Source organism: Rhinolophus sinicus, chromosome 3, assembly GCF_057876585.1.
Source record: "Rhinolophus sinicus isolate RSI-liver-muscle chromosome 3, RSI-T2T, whole genome shotgun sequence".
Taxonomy (NCBI): domain Eukaryota; kingdom Metazoa; phylum Chordata; class Mammalia; order Chiroptera; family Rhinolophidae; genus Rhinolophus; species Rhinolophus sinicus.
Window position 1 is genome coordinate 84,944,930 of NC_142503.1, and position 21,740 is coordinate 84,966,669.

Here is a 21,740-nt window from a genome sequence, read left to right on the forward strand (position 1 = left end):
TTGTTGAGATCAATAAGAATAGCTATTCGAGAATTAACTAATTCACGTGGAAGCCCAAATAACATTCCAATTAGGAGACAAAGGCAATGTGTATTTATGAGAAAGGGAAGGGGAACAATTACATCAATAGAAGGAAGGCATTTCTATTGGTGCAGATAACAGTCATGCTAGTTCTAAACAATGTTTTTAAATTTCAGTCCAGCAGTCATCAGTCCAGTAGTCATAGGAACTACTTTTTTGTTATCTCTAGTATTCTGGGATGGAGGGTAGCTTAGGCCCAGCTCAAAGGTTATTTTGCCATTTTAACATTCCAAAGATTTGAGGCATGAGACATACCGTGTTTCCCCCAAAATACAACCTAGCCGCACAATCGGCTCTAATGCGTCTTTTGGAGCAAAAATTAATATACAACCTAGTCTTATTTTATTATCCTATCCTATCCTACCCTACCCTAACCCATCCCACCCTACCCCACCCCATCCCATCCCATCCTGTCCTATCCCACCGAGTCTTATATTAATTTTTGTTCCAAAAGATGCATTAGAGCTGATTGTCTGGCTAGGTCTTATTTTCAGGGAAATGGTACATGGCAGTCCTTCTGGTATGGCAGCTCCAGCTTCATTTTAAAGTGGCTACATTTATTTTGTTGTTTACATGTATGTCTATTGACTCATCGAAAGCCGAGGAAAACTACTTGAAATCCTTTGCCTTGTTTTTTTAGCTGACCAACTCTTAGTGTCTTCAAGTGTTTAAGTAACTCTCCTTGCTAAAAAGCTAGTAGTCTTAAACAGTTTATTTTCGCTGAATATACTTTCTGGCTGCTGCAACCAAATACAATTTAATTAACTCACCATCAGTAAATACTTTCTTTGGCTAACAAATGAGCCACTTGGAAACTTTGGTTGCACCCTTGTTCTCATATTTTTGTGTGTGAATAAGTTCTGTGATGAGATACTCTGCTAAGTTTTCTAATTATTCTGACTGTTGCTTTCCTGTGCTTTGGGAATACTGTGATGACTGCTTAGTCTGGTAATGTCAAAATAAATTGTATTCTTTTAGCACAGCTGTAGTATCATTGCATAATAAACACAATGCTTTGCCATATAATTTTATAACCAAAAAATGCATATTCCACTGTGCCTTAAAAGTGCAACACTCAAAGTTCACTTTTATTTTTTTACAAGATTAGTGTGCATTAGTAGTAAAAAACAGTAAGATATCTGTATGGCAATACAGATGGCAATACTGAAATGCTGTTGAATTGTGACTGCATCACTGAGATTTGTAGTGTGTTGCACAGCAGTGTGAAGCAATGAGAGAGCCACATATGGTCTCTCTCACAGCTACTCAGCGCTGCCTTTGTAGCGTGAAAGCAGCCATAGATAATATGTAAATGAATGAGCATGGCTGTGTTCCAATAACATTTTATTTATGGACAATGAAATTTGAATTTTATATAATTTTTATGTGTCATGAAAGAGTCTTGATTTTTTTAACCATTTAAAAATGTAAATAGTATTCTTAGCTCATGAGCCTGATAAAAACAGGAGATGGGCTAGATTTGACTTGTAGACCATAGTTTGCCAACCTCTGTTCTAGACCACATTGGAAAGGTTTCGATGTTTGAGGTTAATTATTATTTTTTGATTGAATGACACTACTTCCCAAAAGATAACTTTTCTTCCTTTTATAAAAGGAAGGACCATTTTGAAATAGCATGAAGAATTATGATAACGTTAAAGGAAATGCACCACAGCACATATGGGAGTTAGAAATAAATGAGTCTGGGTCTCATACAAACTTAGATGTTTAAGGGGTGCATGGTCTTGGAATGAGCATGAATTTAGGGATCAAATTTATTTAATTCTCAACTTGTGAGAACTGTGGCAAGTTGCTTGACTTCTTAGCTTAGTTTCTTGTCGCAAGGGAGATAATGCCTTCTTTGCAGTCTGGCTCTGAGGATGAGTAATATTTATAACTCTTAAGTGCAAGATACCTTCCCCATTACCTTCATGAATAAGTACAGCTTAAAATTGAGCAACACCTTTACTTCTCATGCAGAGTGTGTGCTTTTGCTTTTTGAGACAAAAATAAGGCCTGCTACTTATTAAACTTTGTCTTAAATGGAATCTATTGTTCCTATCTAAAAATGTTTGCACCCTAATTCTGTCACATTGCACAATTAGCTTGCCTTGCTTCACTTAGTGACTCTGATAAATTCAAAATCATTAATTCTACACCCTTATTGGTAAAAACGACCAGCAGAGGAGAGCCAGGGCAAAACCCTGTGTCAAGACACTGTAGTACTACTGTAAGGTCAATATCAATCCACTGGGAGTTTTTTTAGTGAACCCATGCTTACTCCTAAAGATCATCATTTCTGTGTCTAATATTATAAATAGACTTTCAACGAATTCAATCGAATCTTACTTTGAGTCAACATTGTTTACCAATCTGTAGTTGTATAATCTGACTTTTTTTTATAAAGTAGAAATTCCATTTCCTGTCTCTAGTCTTACTACCTTGCTCCATTTATCTTTTGCATGGTCTTTCAGCATGAAATCTGTCCAGGACTGGAGACTTAGTTGTCCTTTATAAACATCTGTACCTATGATGGGCTTCATTTCCTTCTTGCCATTTTTCTCCCTTAACTTTCCAGGCTGAAGATTATTCTTGATTTTTAAAATTGCACTCTTTTTGTCATCCCTCAACCCCTTCCTTACATCTGGCATATACTTTATAAAATCCTTTTTGTGTTGTAGGCTTTAGCAGTTTTGGGGGGAAATGCTCAAGTAATTGGGTATGGGGGGGGGCCTTAAAGATTTTACCTTTTCTCATTCATTTCCTATGCACACTGTATTTTAGCTCTTGTGTATATATCCCTTTAAAAGCTGAGCTTGTTATATCTTTTTAAAAGCTGAGCTTGTCAGAAGAGACACTTTTTTTTATTGCAAGCTTACTCCTTTTTTTCCTTATCAGGATCATTTTGAATTGCAGAACTGTAATCACAGTCTTGAGTTCCCTTCAGTAGATATCACAGATCTTAAGATGACACGTTCACATTCTCTCAAGGTGTCTGACACTTCCACTTTATCAATCAGTTGCTTCTTGCTGGTCATTTCTGTGTTCCAGAATAGTCGCTTCGATTTTTGCTATCTCTACTTTCAGGGAGATTAGCTTTCTGGCATACGAGTATAAAGACTTGTCAGATGTTCTGGTTTTAGGGGAGAAAAGAGATGTTTGGACAATTAGAGCTCTCTATCAGTACTGAATTTTAATGTTTCCCGATGTTGTGCTCTTTTAATTAAAGTTTATGTAGTCAGCAACTTGTGCCAGGCCATGAGCTGTGTGCTGGAATCTGTTTTGCTCTCTCTGACCTGAAATTCTGTACTGTCTTTTCATAACAGTATCCCAGTTTTTTCTTTCTTCTTTGCCCAAATATTTTCCACAGTGCATTTTACTTCGGGTGTCCTGAATTTCACTGCAGGTGTGTATCATCCCAGTATACTTCCCCACAGCTCCCTTCTCATTTGTGTGTATTCCAGTCAGAAATCTCATCGTACCCAGTGTCAGTGACTCATGTGTCCTATTTGTTGTGCCTTGTTTTTATCTAAGTCGCCTTGTTTATAGCTCTTGTCGGTGCATTGGTGTGAAGAATGCTGGTATTGTTTTCCACCTTCCTGCTAAGTTCTCTTGTTGGGTGACTCACTTGGTCACCTCTAACATGGTGTATATGAGCCACTTTCATGGTTTTTTTTCCCCTTCACTTTGCATGTTTGTGTATTTATTGTAGGTGTCTGTTTTTTTGTTCTTTGTTTTCTTTAAAGTTTATTGGGGCGACAATTGTTAGTAAAGTTACATAGATTTCAGGTGTACAGTTCTGTAATACATTACTTATATCTCGCATTGTGTTCACCACCCAGAGTCAGTTCTCTTCCCATCACCATATATTAGACCCCGTTTATCCTCATCTACTACCCCTCTCCCCCCTTACCCTCTGGTAACCCCTAAACTATTGTCTGTGTCTATGAGTTTTTGTTATTTCAGTTGTTTTATCTGATCTTTTTATCCTCATCCTCAGTTAAAAATTGCTTTAACAAGTCAAATACGGATGTCCTTGTCAAGGTCTCAAGAGGTAACATTATAGCCATCTTAAATTGTGCCTTGGATATTCAAATCTCATTTTAAAACATCATATGAGGATGAAAATCACTCACCTCTTTCTTGTGCTTTATGGCTGGTCCTGCATCCTGCATTGACTTTGTCAGGATGCCCTCAATATTTTGCATTCAGCTTTTTTTCAAATTATAAAAAAACTGAATTTGTATGGTGTATAAATTTATATAATAAACTATAAAAATTTGGCAATTAGCTACTTTTTTCTTCACAGTATTTGGTGCTGAAATCACTTAAATGATAATACCAGCTGAAAATCATGCCTCCATAAGTAAACATCTGGACACTCCCTTCTGGTCTTTGCTACAGGTTTGACTGAGTAAAGACCAAAAGGAGGGACTAAGAAGTAAAAAGTACTTACTTTCGTATTTAAGAAAGGTAAAGACATTTTAGCCAAAGTCCCAAGTTGTGATTAAGTAACCACAGTTAAGGTAACCCAAGATGAATTCATAGCCTCTAAAAATGAATCAGTGACAACATCACTCCATGGGCCATGCTGCTGCAAATGAGCTAGTGACAGCAGCCTCACTCCTTCCTTCTGAAGGTGAGCAGATCAGCAAGTGACCATGGTCCCGCAAATCAGCTGGTCAACTGCAGCCTTCCTCCAGTGACCACACCCCAGGTACTTTATCAGCCCCTTTTGGATTTCCCTAAACCCTGCTGCACCATTCATTGTAAATAGTCCATTTATTACACTCTTCTCTATTACCCTCTCTGTGCCATTTCTTTCCTTCAATGAAACTCATACATCGAAGTTCTAGGAAAAAGTTTGTTTGAATAATGGGTTCTGCTTCTTAAAAAATGTTTGAAAAGTGCTGTACCAAATAATTGAAAATATTGTATTTATTCCTTATGTGGTACTTAAGAAAACACAGTACGTAGTATATAGAAAGATTTCCATGCAAATGTATTAAACAAGTTGTGATACGTGGATTAGGAAAGCTTTCATGGCCAAGACTACCGTGTTTTCCCAAAAATAAGACCTAGCCAGACCATCAGCTCTAATGCGTCTTTTGGAGCAAAAATTAAGACCCAGTCTTAGTTTAATATGAGACCAGGTCTTGTATAATATATAATGTAATATAATAATATAATATAACATCATATACTGGGTCTTACATTAATTTTTGCTCCAAAAGATGCATTAGAGCTGATGGTCCGGCTAGGTCTTATTTTCAGGGAAACACGGTATATACACAGGGTGCCAAAAAAATGTATACATATTTTAAGCAAGGAACACTGTATTAAAATTGTAATACTCAATATATACCAATAACAAAAGATAAATGCAAGTTGTGTTTGACTTCTGCAATTACAAGAGGTGCTCAAAGTGGTTACCATCAGCATCCAGACACTTCTGATTACGGCAAACTACTGCTTGAGTAACGTTGACCAAAGTATCCACTTGCATACACTTTTTTGGCACCCCTGGTACTTGTGCTGAGTCCTCATTCCTCAAGAGAACCTGTTTGTTGAGCCTTCTGTACCCACATTTTAAAAGAGAAACAGCTTTGAGTTTTAGGTCTCTCATGGAAGAATGGACTATTGTCAGTGGTACTGAGCAGCCTGAGTCTCAACTACTGGGGATATATGGGACCCCAAAGGCAGGTGGCAGTGAGGAACTGAACACCCGTTAGGATATAGATTGCTGTGGCTGAGGGTTTGGACTTTGTAGTTGGATAAACCTGTGTTTAAGTCATGGTTTTGACACTTGCTGGCTATATGATCTTGGGAAGCCACTTAACCTCTCTAAGCCTCAGTTTCTTCATTTCAAGAAGGAAATTAATAAAGCTCATGAGTTTTGGTGAGGAAGATGTGATATATTAATTACAGCAAAAATTTGGCTCACAGTAAGTACTCAATGAATGGTAGCTATTGGCCATTATTTAATCAGTACAGGAAAGTAGAACTGCCCAGGACAAGATGACATAGTGGAAACCCCAATTGCACACTTAGCATTGAAACTGAGGCATTTGTTGGTGGTAATTCAAATATCTGCAAGTAAGGTTTTTGTGGCAAGTGACAAATTAATGGGGAAATAGAATTCATCTTGGAGATAACAGAAAAAAAAAGACTGCTGACGGTTAGGGTAGTGATTCCACTGACTAAGTAGGAGTCAAGTGTTCCCTCTTTTCTCTTCCACCTCAGCAGTGACAGTGGCCTCAGAGAATGACAACTGGATTAGGACACCAGAAATGTATTTTATTCAAGGAACAGCCATGAACTAGCTGTGTCTCTCTTTTTGGGCCTCCATTTCATCTCTCTAAGGGAAATGTTATAGACTGAATGTTTGTGTCACTCCCTGAATTCATGTATTGAAGCCCTAACCCCCAACATGATGGTATTAGAAGGTGGGGCCTTTGCAGGGTAACTAGGATTAGATGATGTCATGAGGGCAAGGCCTCCATGATGGGATTAGTCTCCTTATAGAAAGAAGAAGAGAGATCAGAGCCCTCTCTGCCATGTGAGGACACAGCAAGCAGGTAGCCATCTGCAAACCAGGAAGAGGACTCTCACCAGGAACCAACTCTGCCAGCACTTTCATCCTACACTTCCTTGCCTCCAGGACTGTTGTTTAAGCCACCCAGGCTATTATATTTTGTTTTGCCACCTTGAACAGACTATTAGATTTGGGTACCACCAAAAAATGGAATGCTACCATAACAAATGCCCAAAAATGTGAGGCGGCTTTAGAACTGGGGAAGAGGTGATGGTTGGAAGAATTTTGAAGTGCACGATAGGAAAAGCTAGGATTGTCGTGAAGGGACTGTTAAAGGCAATTGTAGTGAGGACTCCGGAAGAGTCGGAGAGAGCTGTAGAGAAAGCTTCCATCTTCTTAGTGAGTACATAAGTAACCATGAGCAAACGTTGGTAGAAGCATAGATGGTAAAAGCCGTTCTGGTAAGGTCTCAGAATGAAATGAGAAGTATACTATTGGACAAGGGAGAAAAGGTGACTTGCGTTATAAAGTGGCAAGGAACGTGGCTGACCTGTATGCTCGTGTCTGGGGATGGTAGAACTTGCAAGTGATGAAACTGGATATTTAAGGAGATTTCTAAGCAAAGTGTCGAAGGAGCAAGTTTTTTTTTTCCTAAGTTTTTATAATGTTATCTCTTACACTTAGGTCTGATCCATTTTTATTTAAATTTAATGTGTGGTGTGAAGTAGGGATCCAAATTGATTTTTTACATGTGGATCTCTAGTTGTTAAAACCTATTTATGTCTTCTGGCTGTCTAGCCTTCTTGCTAGGGTGGTCAGGCAGGAGGCTTTTTTTTTTTCTTTTCTTTTCCTCTAGGGAATCCTTACTTATTGGCATGAGAGTTTCTTTTGTCTGAGATTCTTTAATATCTATTGATAAGATTTCATCGCTCCCATCGAAGGGTATTTGCCTAGCTCTTAGTGTTCTACGTTTGGTGTTGAGAAGGGGGACATCTCTCTCTTATATTAACTTATCAACCATCTCCCTCTTTTTCATCCGTGTCTCACCCATGACCCCTCTTCCTGGTGTCTCCCAGACCCCAGCCTCTTAAAGGTTTCAGCAGGATTAAATGGTTCTCATATTGTCTGTGTCTCTCTGTTTACTTAAGGCTAAGGATCACTCTGCTAAATCTAATTCTTTCATTGTTCCTGGTTTACCAGTCTATGTGTGTGTTTTAATTCTAGCTCTAACATGGAGTGAATCTGCTAGGTGCCTAAATGCTCAGATGACAAGAACCCACTGAACAAAGCTGAGATGGATTTTCCCTAGTATCGTTCCATCAGAGGCCTTGAAGCTAGTCAAAGAGGTTGGCATCTCACCAAGCCTAGTAAAGGGATTTACAAATAATTAGTACTCAATAAATAGTTGTTTGTTATTTGGTTTTATTGTTGGAGCCTAATGGAAACGTTTTCTAATCTATGTAGAGAGTAGATAAAATGAAACTTTGTCAAGGTAAGAGAAATAGAAAAGCATTGACAGAAGTCTGTTAAACAGGAAATATGATTTTTGCATTAATAATAAGGTTGAGGTGGGCTGATAAAAACCACCTGGTAATTAGACTCTAATACATTCCATTAATCTGTTCCTCTTGCAGTTATAATGTCCTTACATTCATTGTTGTATAACTAAAAATACATATTATAAACATATTTTAAGTAACATTATATAAATAGCAGACCTAGTACTGTTTAGTACTTTTAAAATTTCTGTTGATTTTTATAGAATCTAACTCCTAGAAATAAAGTCTCTAAATGTATTTCTGAAGCTAGTGACTCTTCTTTCTGTTTTGTAAGGATAGTAAATGAAGCCTGTAGCCCAGTTAGGAGATGACAGGTTGTTAACTTGTGAGAAGTTTTCAAGAGACTCTTGATGGATAAACTACATCTAAATGGCAGTGATACCTTGCACTCTTCTTTATTTACCTTTCACCAAGTTGAATGTACCGTCATTGTATGTTTCACAAATGTACCCTTCATGTGCAAAATGTTTTCAGAACAAGAAGGCATGAGTGAATGGGTATGTCATTTTTATATGAACTACACTGTAAGCCTTCATTTCTTTCTAGCTCAAATAAAGTTCATTTGAAATTATGGCTTCAAGTTCACTTTTGGAGTGCTGAAACTTAAGGAGTTATCACCAAGAATATGACAAAGCTCTGCTTATAACTGAGATCTATTTCTGTGAAGCATCTGTAAATTGATTAGAAAATAAAATTTTCGTATTCCACTGGGTCACAAAAGAATTATTTTGACTGTGATCCTAGTATGCAGGGGCCTCAGACATCACCAGATATTTTTCGCAGTTTATTCTAATTGTGCCTTGAAATCAAAGCATCTGCCCTCAAGTAAAGGAGACAGGTTTGAAATTGAAGTAAATTCCATAATTTCCTAAATATAAGACAAAACCATGTTTTGTTTTATAGACTGTATGTAATGAATATAATTCTATTTTCACAACTTGGTATTAAGATATTAGGCCACTGACTCTAGAATTAATTCTGAATAAATGATATATTATAACAGTGTAATATCTCTCTGACTCCATGTATCTTTTGAATTTATGTTTTCAATTAATCAAGTATTTTACAACTTGCAGCACCATTGTTTGTAATTTGTACACTAAGTCCATTATTACAGGGATCCCAGAGTGCCAGGAAGTACAGTCCAGCACCTAGCGTGTCTGGCTACCTTTGCTACCTGGAGCTTTTAAATATCTTTTTATTAATCCAAACAGTAATTTATGCCAATGATAGAAATCCAAATAGTACAGATGGTTGGTTTTACAAGGAAAGGAAAGTCGTCTTCTGATGACAGATACGCAATTCATCAGACCTCCTATCCAGAGGCAACCTTTAGATTTCTTGCATATCCTGTCTAGAAATGTTTTATGCATGTGTAAACTTTATGTGTGTGTATGTACACATATATATGTATTATGTATATATACACATATATCTCTATAAGTACAAACAGACTGGGCATATTGTTTTGTTCTTTTTAATTTAAAAATAGATCTAGAAATTATTCTATTTGGCACAAGTATTGTTAGGCAATGTATAAATTGGATATATTCCTAGAATTGGAATTGCTGGATCAAACAGTATCTGTCTTTATAACTTTAAAAAACTTTTGACCTACTTGGAATTTATTTTGATAGGAGTGAAGTAGGATCTAGCTTGATCTATTTCCAGATGGCTGCTAGTTTTCCCCAACGCTCTTTGTTGGGATAATTTCTCTCCACTGCTTCAGAGCGTGTGTGTGTGTGTGTGTGTGTATGTGTGTGTATTTATCATATACTAAATTCCATACATACCTAAATTCCATATGTATATATATAATTGGACTGTATCATGTCCAATCACCTAATCTATTCAGCTTTTTAATTACCATAACTTTGTAATATATTTTAATATTAGATTAGGTTACTCACCTATATTTGTATGTTTACTTTTTTGACCTAATCCTTAAAATTCATGTTTTTTAATGTATAAAAAAGTAATCCTGTAACAGTTTTCTTTTTCTGGGCTTATAATTTATGAATTGATTTATGGAGATTTAAAGTCAGTAAAAGTATTTTTTTAAATTGTTACTTGCTTTTTAATTTACAGTGGACATTCTATATTTTATATTCGTTTCAGGTGTACAGCATAGTGGTTAGACATTTATATAATTTACAAAGTGAACCATCCACCCAGTAAGAGTCTTCGTATATAATAACAGGGTATGCATATTATTTTAACTTACCTGATTGTATTATTTTTATATATTGTAAGTATTTTCCTTTGTATTATGAAATAAGATTATCTTGATTGCTTGATTTATTAGCTTTAAACAATATCTGCTTTGCAAAATTAGAAAAATCAGTGTGCTTATATTCCTTACACCATATTCTTTCCTTAATTCTTCCTCTCAGTACTTATTAATTAGATTGTTTTCAACATATTCATGACTTACAACATTTCAATTCTTTCACCACAATTTCCACACTTTTTATATTGAGTGGAATCAATTTACTTTACCAGTCCTTTAACTATTTTGCAATTATTCTTGAGTCCCCTCATGTTTGAGAATTTATGCTATTTGCCTTTATCTTTGAAAAATAGCTTGGCTGGGAATAAAATTTCTACATTACCCTTTTGCTCCTTGAACCCTCTAGACCTGCTTCACTGCCTATTGACAATAAAAGTTCTCATGGAAAGTGAACTCAGTTCCTTATGCATGCACCCCGTCTCCGTAGGTGACTTGCTTTTTTTTTTTTTTTTGTCTGTGTGCTCATAGTGTATTTTAAGTACATCTTTGAAGTTTTGGAAGTTGACTGTTTTATATCAGTCTTGGAAGACAAATTTTATCTTTTCAATCTTTTAGGAAAGTTTTTTTTTTTCTATTACTCTCTTTTAGCAAAGTTCTGTCTTATCTGTTTTGTATCCTTTTATGGCAACAGCAGTTTTACCTGTTTTAGAACTTTTGTCTGTCATATTCTTTTATTTTGTATCTACTAATTGTGAAGTGTTTTCTTTCTTTTGCTCAGTTTTAGCAGTGTAGTTCCTCCTAATCATGACTTGGTTTTCAGTACTGCCAATGTCCTTTTCTGATGCGTCTCATGTTTCATACATTTAAATCACACTATTATTTTTTTTATGTATTTTATTAATTTTATATAAAAGCGCCCCATGACCCTAATCTACTTTCTTTGTATGATTTGTGACATAGTTTTTCTGGTGTAGTATTTGGCTGTCTTTTAAATGTTTTTCTTGATGTATTTTTTCATATTTTGGTGCTTGGGTTTCTTTATCTTGGAGTATCTCTTTACATATTCCATGGTGATTGATTTTTAGTTATTATTCATCTTAGCATTAAGATTCTTGGAAGAAAGGGGAGGGAAAGCTGAGTGATTTGGCAAAATAAAAGAAGATGGCCCTTGGAAATAAGAGCATTGATTGAGAAGAGGTGAAAAAGGCATAAAAGAAAAATGATAAACAGCAGAAAGAGATAGTGAACTGCAGAGCTCAAAAAGAAATGGTAGAGAAAAGTAAAACCCTGAGAGAAATCAAGACAACATTAGATGCTGCAAAGAATAGAATAGCCAGCATGAAAACACAATTAGTGATGAAGAGGCTTGGAAAGCCATTTTTTAGTGGGACAGTTATTTGTTTGAAAATGAAGTAGAGTGGAATGTCAAGAATGAACTGGATTACTTAATTATCATTGTAGAATTTACAGATTAAAGGAAAACCTCATTTGTGGGTTGGAGTCTGCTATTATTTCGTAGCCCTTTTTGGGTCACATTGAAAATTCCTGCGTCACAGTATTTCTTGTGAACTGATTTAGTGTTTACTTCTTATGTTACCTAGAACTGGTTACTGTCCTCCATCTCTCTTCTCTCCTTTCACCCTGACAGGTAAATTTTTCTTTCAATATGTCAGTTTTTCCTTACTTAGTTCCATCTCCTTTGCCACAGTTGATTGTCAAATTGCCATCGGGACCCTCAAGTGTCTTTCCATGCACCCAGATCTTGGCTTTGCAAGTAAGGAGTTGTTGATTTCACTCCATCTGGTGACTTCAGTACATAATACTGTGACTGCTCTCAGTTTTCTCTCTCATGAGGCCCGGCCTAATACTCACTGTCCTTGGCAAACTGCTTCTTAAAGTATGGTTCATCACTGTGGCTGTATACACCTATACTTTTATATTTCATATTTCCATTTATATTTCATAGGAGGTGTGATAAAAAACGGGTGAATGCTGCTGCCGAGTGCCACCCAACAGAAAGGCCATTTAATATGGGTCATTCAGTTGAAGGCTGCTTCAATATGGGCAAGCAGCACGTCAAACCTTGGTAACAGTGTGACAAGTTTCAACTTGTTCGGTGCAGTCAGTCAGGTGTGAGCTACGGTTGAGAGAAGGTGTGTTTTAAAGTGTGCCGTAAATCATCCTTTATCATGACAATGCTCCGTGTCACACATCGCTTCTGGTATATGGCAATTTCTGTCAAAGAAAAACATTACAGTGTGTCCTTATCTACCTTATTCACCGTATTTGGCACCGTGGGACTTACTGGCTCTTTTCCAAAGTCAAAATGACCATGAAAGGTAAACGTTTTGAATCGATGCAGGATATCAAGGCAGCCACACCAGTGTAAGTAAAAACACCCACGAAAGAGGACTTCCAGAACTGCTTCAGAAAGTGGCAAGAACGATGGGATACGTGTGTTTGAAGTGAGAGGGAGTATTTTGAGGGAGATTAATGGCAATGTGTGTTTTACTGTAATAAATTATTTTTATTTAAACATTCACCATATTTTGTGATCATACCTCATATTTCTGATTTTTCTTCACTTTGTAGTTCTGTGTTTGTTTCAAAGAAGACAGCCTAAGCTCTGCCTTATTAACTAGACACAGTGATCATATGAGAAAGCCATTCCTTTGTACTGAGCATTGCTTTCTCAGTGTCAATCAACGTTTAGTCTGGAGATACTGAGTTAATGACATGATGACATTTTAAGTCAGGAACACTGGAATCTGGACTTATCTTTATCACACTTCAAAGGCCATGGAAAAGTGCAAGAGAAGCATGAGTGGAGAAGCTGAAGGCGGAGGTATTGCCTTGTTGCTCCCGGCACTGACTTATAGTGATAACTACTGGTATTCTTTTCCTAATGACTCTGCACTTCCTTGGTTCCTGAGACAATCTTGAACAAGGTAAAATGGTAACAGTCCCAGATTCATTGTTTGATAAAGACCTGGAGCTAGTGCTGCTAGATCAGCGGTAAGCCCAAGGTGTTTAGGTGTTTAGGTGGCCGACAAATCACAGAAACACTTTTCTACTACCCAGCTGATATGATAGTATTTGACCATACTCATCAAATGCTGGCTCTCCACAAAATATCTGTGGAATGAATGAATGAATGAATGAATGAATGAATGAATGAATTCTTTGATTCCCTTCTAGGACCAGAGTCAGGCTTCAAACCTGAATACTCGTCTTGGACCCTGTTATTATTGTGCCTCTGTTTTCACATGGCCTTCTACTCCGTCTGCCATCTCCTTTTCTGTCTGTGACAAGGACACCATGCTTAGATTTAGGGCCCGTGGTTAGTCAGGAGGATGCCATCCTGGGATCCTGAATTACATCTCCAAAGAACCCTTTTTGCAAGTAAGGTCACATTCCCAGGTCTATGTGGATATACATTTGGGGTGCTATTTGGCCCAATACATTTGCAAAATGCATGTTGGAGAACATTCTCATGTAAGACAGACACATCTATCAGTAATAAGGTGATATACAGGAAACTGTAAGCTGGGATTTTGTGAAATTCTAGGGGAGTTAGCTACAACTCCACCTCTTTCTTGCCCATTGGTCTCTAACATAACAGTGAATCATTGCAGTGGTGGTTGAAAACCAATAGACTGTTTTAAGGCCATGTAAATGACTGTCTTTGACTAGAGCTAGGATTTTGCTTGTTGTTATGCCTCACCCACAAGGTTGGACTTCCCTGCCATTGACACTTGTCCCAACCCCATGTAAGGCTGCTCTGTTCTTTTTTGCATTTTACTTTGTTGATTCTATGTGGGCACAAACTTTAACACTGCCTGGTCCTCTAGAACTTCTCCTACCGCGCTCAGCTATATTGCAGTGATTCTGGACTGATTTCAGTGAAGACTGCATTTTCAATGAAAATATTTGCAAATTCTGCAATAGTACCTAGATTCACTTTGCTACAGTTCTGTAAGCAAGGAGTAATAATAATAGAACAGCGTGCACTCAATTTCTTTAATGCAGAACAAGCTGGTTAGGCAACCTGCCTAGGTTCACACAGCAAATAACTGGTAGAACTGTCTCAAATCCAGGTCTTTCTGACTTCAGAGCCCATGCATTTAGCTATTATGCAGTAAGGCTCTATGGAAAGCAGCCGCTTACACCAGAGACAGGCTTATGTTGCCATTGTGTATACAAGTTTAATAGAAATCCAACAATAGCAATCTATGAGGCCATCTGACTCCTCAAAGTAATACAGAGAATAAAATAAGTTACTTTATCCAAGGAATTAATTACTTGATTAAAGAATTTTGTAGAACTACTTTATGAATATAATCTTGCTTTCTGGTAACAAAGGCTGCTTTTAAGTTAAATTTTCAATGCTGTGCATATTATGTACTTGTAATTCCTATAGGTGTTAGAGCATTGGAAATCACCTTGCTCAGTTAAAAAGGCTTGGGAGAGAAGGCAGGGGAGAACAATGATGAACACCGTAAAGTGAGTAACAGTCGAAGGTCTCAACATAAACAGCAAGAAAAGCAGAGAAATTATACTACACAGCCTAAAGACACAAAACATTTCATTTCCCTTTGCATGAAACTAATCTGACCTTCATAGTTCTGAAAATAACAGGAAACATTTCTCTGGTACCTGTACAGCATTTTAGGCTAGTAGTGAAGCAGAATGCTCAGCATGAATGAATACAGTTAAAAATCGGTAGGGCAGGTTTCTATGAGGAGTGCATGTTAAGCAGTGATATAAATGTAAGAGCTTACAGCAAAATGAAATTCATAATATAAAGGTCAAACCTGCCTAAGAGAGACTTTTAGGTAAACTATTGGGTTGAAAAACCGATTCCCATTTTGTTTTAATAGTTAGTAACATATGGTGGCTGAGGTGATGTGTTTCAGTTGAGTGGGTCTTGTAGCATTATGGTGTGCTTGATTCAGCAGAAATGTGTATGACTTCTGCAGGCCTATGAAAAATGGCTGAATTCCTTCTTCCTGAGTCTGAAAATAATAACTAGAAACATGATCAAAAGGTAGGTTGTCAAAAAAAAAATTGTGTACGTACTTTATCTAGAAATGGTTATATTTTCCCTTAGATACACACTGAGGATTTTACGGGATAGTTTAGGGGACACATTTATGTAATTTTGAATCACAGTATTATCTAAAATCAACTGGTGATAAGAATCAGAGAGACCTAATCATTTTTTAAATCTCCTGCTTGATGCCTGGCTTTGACGTCAGCTAGGCTTGTTCCAAAGTGAGAAGACTGGCTGGGACCATGAGAACTTGGAGGAGGACCAAAGCATCCCTAACACCACATCTGGACGGGTGGACCGGCTATCAAAGGTTAGCCCTCACCCTTTGGGGGATTTTGTACTTCCGTAATCCTTACATTTATGAAAATATTTATTCAATCTCAACTATATACCAGCTACACTTTGAGAGATGCAGAGAGAAACTAAGCACAGTTACTGACTTCAAGACTGTTCAGAGAGGGTGGGTGTGGTGACCGAGCAGGTACACTAATTACAATTCACACAGTGAAGGTCATTCTGAGGTCGTGAGTGACACCAGCTGGCACCACCCAAACCAGTTAGAGGGAGGAGAGGAATTCAGGAAAAGCTTCTTAGAGGAGGTGTGGTTTGAGGGGAGTGCAGAAGTTACATAATCACTGGGCCTATTTCCTCTTCTGTAAAATATTGAGAAACTACCACCTGTTTTTCAGGGTTATAGTGAGAATTGCATTAGATGACATAGATAGTTTCTTGGGCGGGTTATTCTGCTGAAATAGTTAATGGCTTAAAAGTGAGTTGTCCCTGTGCACATCTAGACTATAATGGAAAGTAGAGTACTCGTCAGTGCTCAGCTTTTTCTTCTTTGACACCTCTGCCTTTATAGCCACTTCCTCCGCTAGGTACACACCATTTATGTCAGTTCTAGAGACAACAAAGGACATAATGTTCCCAGCTCATCTCACACAGGATAACACCCAAGATACATATTTTAAAAGTTCATTTAGGTATGAACAAGCAACTCATGAAAGTAGCGTGAATATTGTGTAATCATTTTATTAAAGAAACATAAGAGAATAGCTTTCCTTGGTGATTTATCCTTGTTTTGTTGGCTCAGGCACTCACCCCAAACCTGGTGGATCCATTTTAAGTGGAAAGGTGAAAATGAATTTACTTTCAAATAGAATAGCTTAACTAGAAATAATTTTAAGAGCTTGTGATTACGTATCTATAACTTTACTAGTTATTTATTTACCTATTTATTTAAATCAACCAAGATCATTCATTCCTTTCTTTGGGCACAGTACATACTGGTATTTTCTGTAGAGGTTTTCATTCTTCACTAGTATGTCCAGCTCTGTGTTTGTCACGATCGTTTTTGAACTTGCCACCTCTGTGAAAAATGTCCCCTACCTGTATCCTGGTGGCTTCTTGTGTTGGCTCTAAGTTATGGCCTAGATTGTTACCTGTAGTCACTCCTCCTCAGTAGGAAGACCTATCACACCCAGGTTAGTGGAAAATGATACAGCGCTCTCATTGTCCTGTGATTCCCTGACTGTCAGGAACGGCTAGTAGTTTCCATGAGTTGTACAGTTCTTCTAAGCCGCTTGAAGAGAAATTGGAGTATCTTTTCCTAGAGGACTCTAACACAGCTTTTTGGGGCCATCAAATCACTGTATCTCATTTTGAAGGAGCATGAATGCGTATTGTAAAAGTTATGCAAACGTGAAGGGAAAAATATCAGACTCAATGGGTTACCATCATCTTTTAGATAAACGTCCTTTTCCCCTCCTCTCTCTTGATCCTTGTGCCAGTGAAATGAAATAGTTTAAAAAAACACAATTACATAAAAAAAGGTAAGTATTGTTTTCCTAAAAGCAATCCTGAAGCACAGCTATTAAAAGAAGTAATCTTCAAAAACTTCAGAATAGACTCATCTAAATTCTCAGTTTAAAATGACTTAGTAATATAAAAGGCTAAAAGGTTTTTGTTTTATTTTGTTTTGTTTTTTAAAGACACATTTATTCAGCATCATGATCAGACTATTACATTTAGCAATCAACAGCTTGGGTGCAAAAAAAATCTACCTTAAAACCCTTTGTTGGAATGTTTTACACCTTCCACAGAACACAAACTAAAATAACCTGTTACACAATTAGTCACAAATATAGTCCTCGAGTTTTCTGCCCATACACATGAGTATTGTCTAAAACACGTCTTTGTAGCAGCTAGGCCCTGCCACCACTGTGCTTGGCTGAGTTCGCAAATCTTTTGTAACCTGGAGCTTCCCTGTCACTTCTCTGGCTCTCCTCTCCTGCTAAGCTTTGTTTCCTGGCAGTAATTAAAACCTTCTGCCTCTGCCATAGCTACTGCTGCTGCTGGAACATCATAGCCACCTTGGTTTCGTGGTTTGGCAATGTATTGACCTCCACCACCACAGGGGCCAGAGCTTCTGCCTCTAAAGTTCCCTCCTTTCATGGGTCCACAATTTGAAGGTTGATTGTTGTCATTGCCAAAATCATTGTTGCTTCTGCCACCTCCACAATTGCTTCCATCATTACCAACTCCATTATAGCCACTGCCACCATATACTCACCACCACGACGGCCACCAAAGACATGTCGACCACTGAAGTTTCCTCCACGACCAAAATTGTCATTCCCACCAAAACCACCTCCTTGACCACCACCAAAGTTTCCAGAACCACTTCGACCTCTTTGGCTGGATGAAGCACTAGCCATCTCTTGTGTAGATAGGGCTTTCCTTACTTCACAGTTGTGGCCATTCACAGTGTGGTATTTCTGAAAGACAATCTTGTCTACAGAGTCACGGTCATCAAAGGTGACAAAAGCAAAGCCTCCCTTCTTCCCACTGCCTCGGTCAGTCATGATTTCAATCACTTCAGTTTTCCCACATTGTTCAAAATCATCTCTTAGGTGATGTTCTTCAGTGTCTTCTTTAATACCATCCACAAAAATGTTTTCCACAGTGAAGTGGGCACCAGGTGTTTGAGAATCTTCTCCTGAGACAGCCCTCTTTGGTCCCGCAGCTCTTCCCTCCACCTGTGTGGCCTCGCCCTCATGGCTGCATCCACGTCCTCCATGGTGGCACAGGTGACAAACCCAAAGCCTGTGGAGCACATGGTGTGGGATCTCTCATCACCCACAGTCTGTGAGCATTCCGCATTGCTCAGAATGGCTCCTCAGACTCATCAGTTGTTTAAAGCTCAAACCTCCAATGAAGCGTGTCGGCAGCTGTTCAGGCTCTTTGGGAGACTCTGTGTAGACAAGAAAACCACTGGAGGGGAGACTTGAATGATGCTTACTCAACAATGTCCACCGACAGAAAAAATAAAAGGTTTTTTTTTTTTCAAATTGTTGATGCTGTTGAATCAATGGTGAATGAGGCTGTGAGGTGTGTTAAACTTGGGCTATAATTTATTATAATTATATTTAAATTTTGTTTTCTCACTTTAGATGGTGTACCTCCTACAGGCAGATGTGAGCTTCATCATTCTCACCATGGGTGAGGGAAGAGTAAAATCTCCCATCTGTACATGGAAGCTTGTTGGATTTCTGGCTTCTCCTTGACAAGAAGTTGATCTAATCTGAGGGGATTAGATATAGAAATACAGGGAATAGTTTTTGCTCATTTGCATTTAATGTTTTGACATTTTGTAAAATTTTAAACCCATCTTTTTTTTTTTTTTTTACAATATGCTTTTAGTTTTTAATCATTTTTATTTGGTATGTGGTCTGAGATGTTCATATTTTCCCACATGTTTATGTTTTTAAATCATGATTTAATGAGTCATCACTTTAAGATTCAATATCTATTTGACTTCTGTTCTAAGAGACGTAGAGAGGAGTGTGCTTTCTCTTCCTCCTACTCCCCCTACTCCTTTTCCTGCCCTTATTTCCTGGAGGTAGATTATAGTGTTATTTCTAAATTGCTGTAGTCTCTAACATTTCTGTTCTGTTCTGCTTATAATTCTCACAGTTGAGTAGTGTCTTTACAATGATTTCTCTACTCATCTCTAGGTTAATGAGGTGTCATACCACAGTAGTTGTTTCAAAAAAGAGCTCAAAGGAGCTATGTTTCATATGATGTTGAGTGTTTCACATTATCTGTCAATTACTTTTATACTTGCAGTGGTAACTTGCTTAGATTGAACATTCTTGGTTTATATTTTCCTTCCCTGAGGGCTTGGTAGATATTGTGCTATTGTCTTCCACTGTGATCTTTTTTTTTTTTTTTAATCTGAGGTCAGTCAAATTTTATTCTTTCTTATAGGAGAATTGATTCTTTCTTGTTTCCCATTGAATGATCTATCATTAAACTCCCAGAAGTTTCTCAGGTTATGAGCTGATCATTCTATAATAACTTTTTTCTGGTACACAATGTACTCATTGTATCAATAGGTTTGAGCCTTCTTTTTATTTCAGGGAAATTTATTACATGTTTGAATATTTATATAATACTTCTTATTTAAGAATGACAGTTATACACATGTTGGATCTCCTTTGGCTCTATAATAGCAATTTTCTTTCAAACACTTTAAAAATCTTTGGTCTTCTATTTTCTGTTCTTTCAGAAATGGCTCTTTTTTGTGTGTTAGTGACTCTCATGTGACCTTCATTTATGTAATAGTTTCATTTTTCTCTTCTATTTTTTTGACTGACACATCCCTTCTCATTACATTTATTTTCTGATCTTTTTCTTTGAGTCCTACTATGTCTTGTCTGAACTCTTGCTTTTAAGGGGTTGTAATTCTAAATTCCTTTTATTTACATAGTACTATAGCATATATATACTATATATATGTGACATATATATAGTATATATAATATATAGTATATATCTGATTTGTGTTGTAGCTTTGTGAATATTTTTATCTGCCTTTCTTTTTCCATATTCTTTTCCTTAGGTTTTTGGTACTATTTTTGTATATGCCCCAGCTGATTTTTTTCTGACTATTATTCATCTGTAATACTCACTTGAATCAGCTATTTGATGATGGATAGTCTAGAGGAGAGTTAGGTAGAGTACAGCAGGAAGTTTAAAGTTTACACGATGGCTTTTGAGTACATTCTCCCTAATATTCTAACCTAGGCATATAAATCAACGCTGAGTTAACTAGAAGTCTCTCTGGCACATAGTGAAGCCACAAATGTGTGTGTGGGTATGTGTGTATATGTATGTATGTATGTGTTCATTTCTCTCTCCCTCCCTCCTTCTCTTTTTCCCTCCCTCCCTCCCTCCCTCCCTTCCTCCCTCCCTCCTGTCTTTCCTTCCTTCCTTCATTCCTTCATTCCTTCCTTTTTCTGGTAATGATTTTCCCTGCTTCTCTGCAAGGCTACTTGCCGATGATAATTTCTCTACCACACTGATTCATTTGCAGCAGCTCTCTTGAAAAGGTGGCAGGCATGTCTATATGCTTTCTTATTCAGTTTGGCAATATGTGCCACTCTGTGGTATAAAGTAAGGTTTATTGAGGGTTCCACAACTTCTGCATGAATAGTGATTATTTTTGTCTTGGTGTATCCCACATCCTGTGCGAATGCCTCACTCCGCTCAGAGACTGCAGTGGCTTGTGTCTCTCACAGAGTCCTTCCCTATCTTTGTATTATTTTCACTGCACTAGGCATTGGTTGTGCGTTACCATAGTTTTCTTTATATGTAGTTGTTTAGTGTTATGTTTGTTTCTTAGCCTATTAATTATCTGTTATTATATAAGAAACTGCCCCAAAACTTAGTGACTTAAGTCAACTACAATGTATCACTTCTCCCAATTCTGTTGGTTGACTGGGCAATTCTTCTGGTCTCACCTGGGTTCATTCATGTGGCTGCAGTTGGCTGGTGACTCAACTATGATGGCTGAGACAGGTGGGCTCCTCTCTTCACATGGTATTTCATCCTGAATATCTTCATGGCATGATGGTCTCAGTATTCCAAGAGGGTAAGAAGCTGCAGTACCTTCCAGGCTGAAGCTAGAATGTCACATAACACTTCTGCTGCATTCTGTTGGTCAGAGCAAGTCAGAAGTCCTGTTGAGTTTCAAGGGGTGGCAAAGTCACATTGTAAAAGGGTGTACATCAGTGATAGAAGGAATTATTGTGCTGGTCTGTGGGCAAACAATCTAGCACGCAGAGGTCTGTCTTTTGATTTATGTTTCCTGATCTTGTTTTGGTTTGGTTTCATAGTAAAGAAAAGACTAGAGACAACTTTACACTTTTGCTTTTATAGAGAATCAGCTATTAGTTTTAATGTAGTGGTGAATACTAAGAAAACTCACACTGTTATACC

At 37.5% G+C, this 21,740-nt stretch overlaps 1 pseudogene; it reads right to left on the minus strand.

The window, feature by feature from the left end:
* Window positions 1-17,656: 17,656 nt before the first annotated feature.
* Window positions 17,657-18,591, minus strand: LOC141570777 (heterogeneous nuclear ribonucleoprotein A1-like 2; annotated as a pseudogene).
* Between the last annotated feature and the right edge of the window lie 3,149 nt (window positions 18,592-21,740).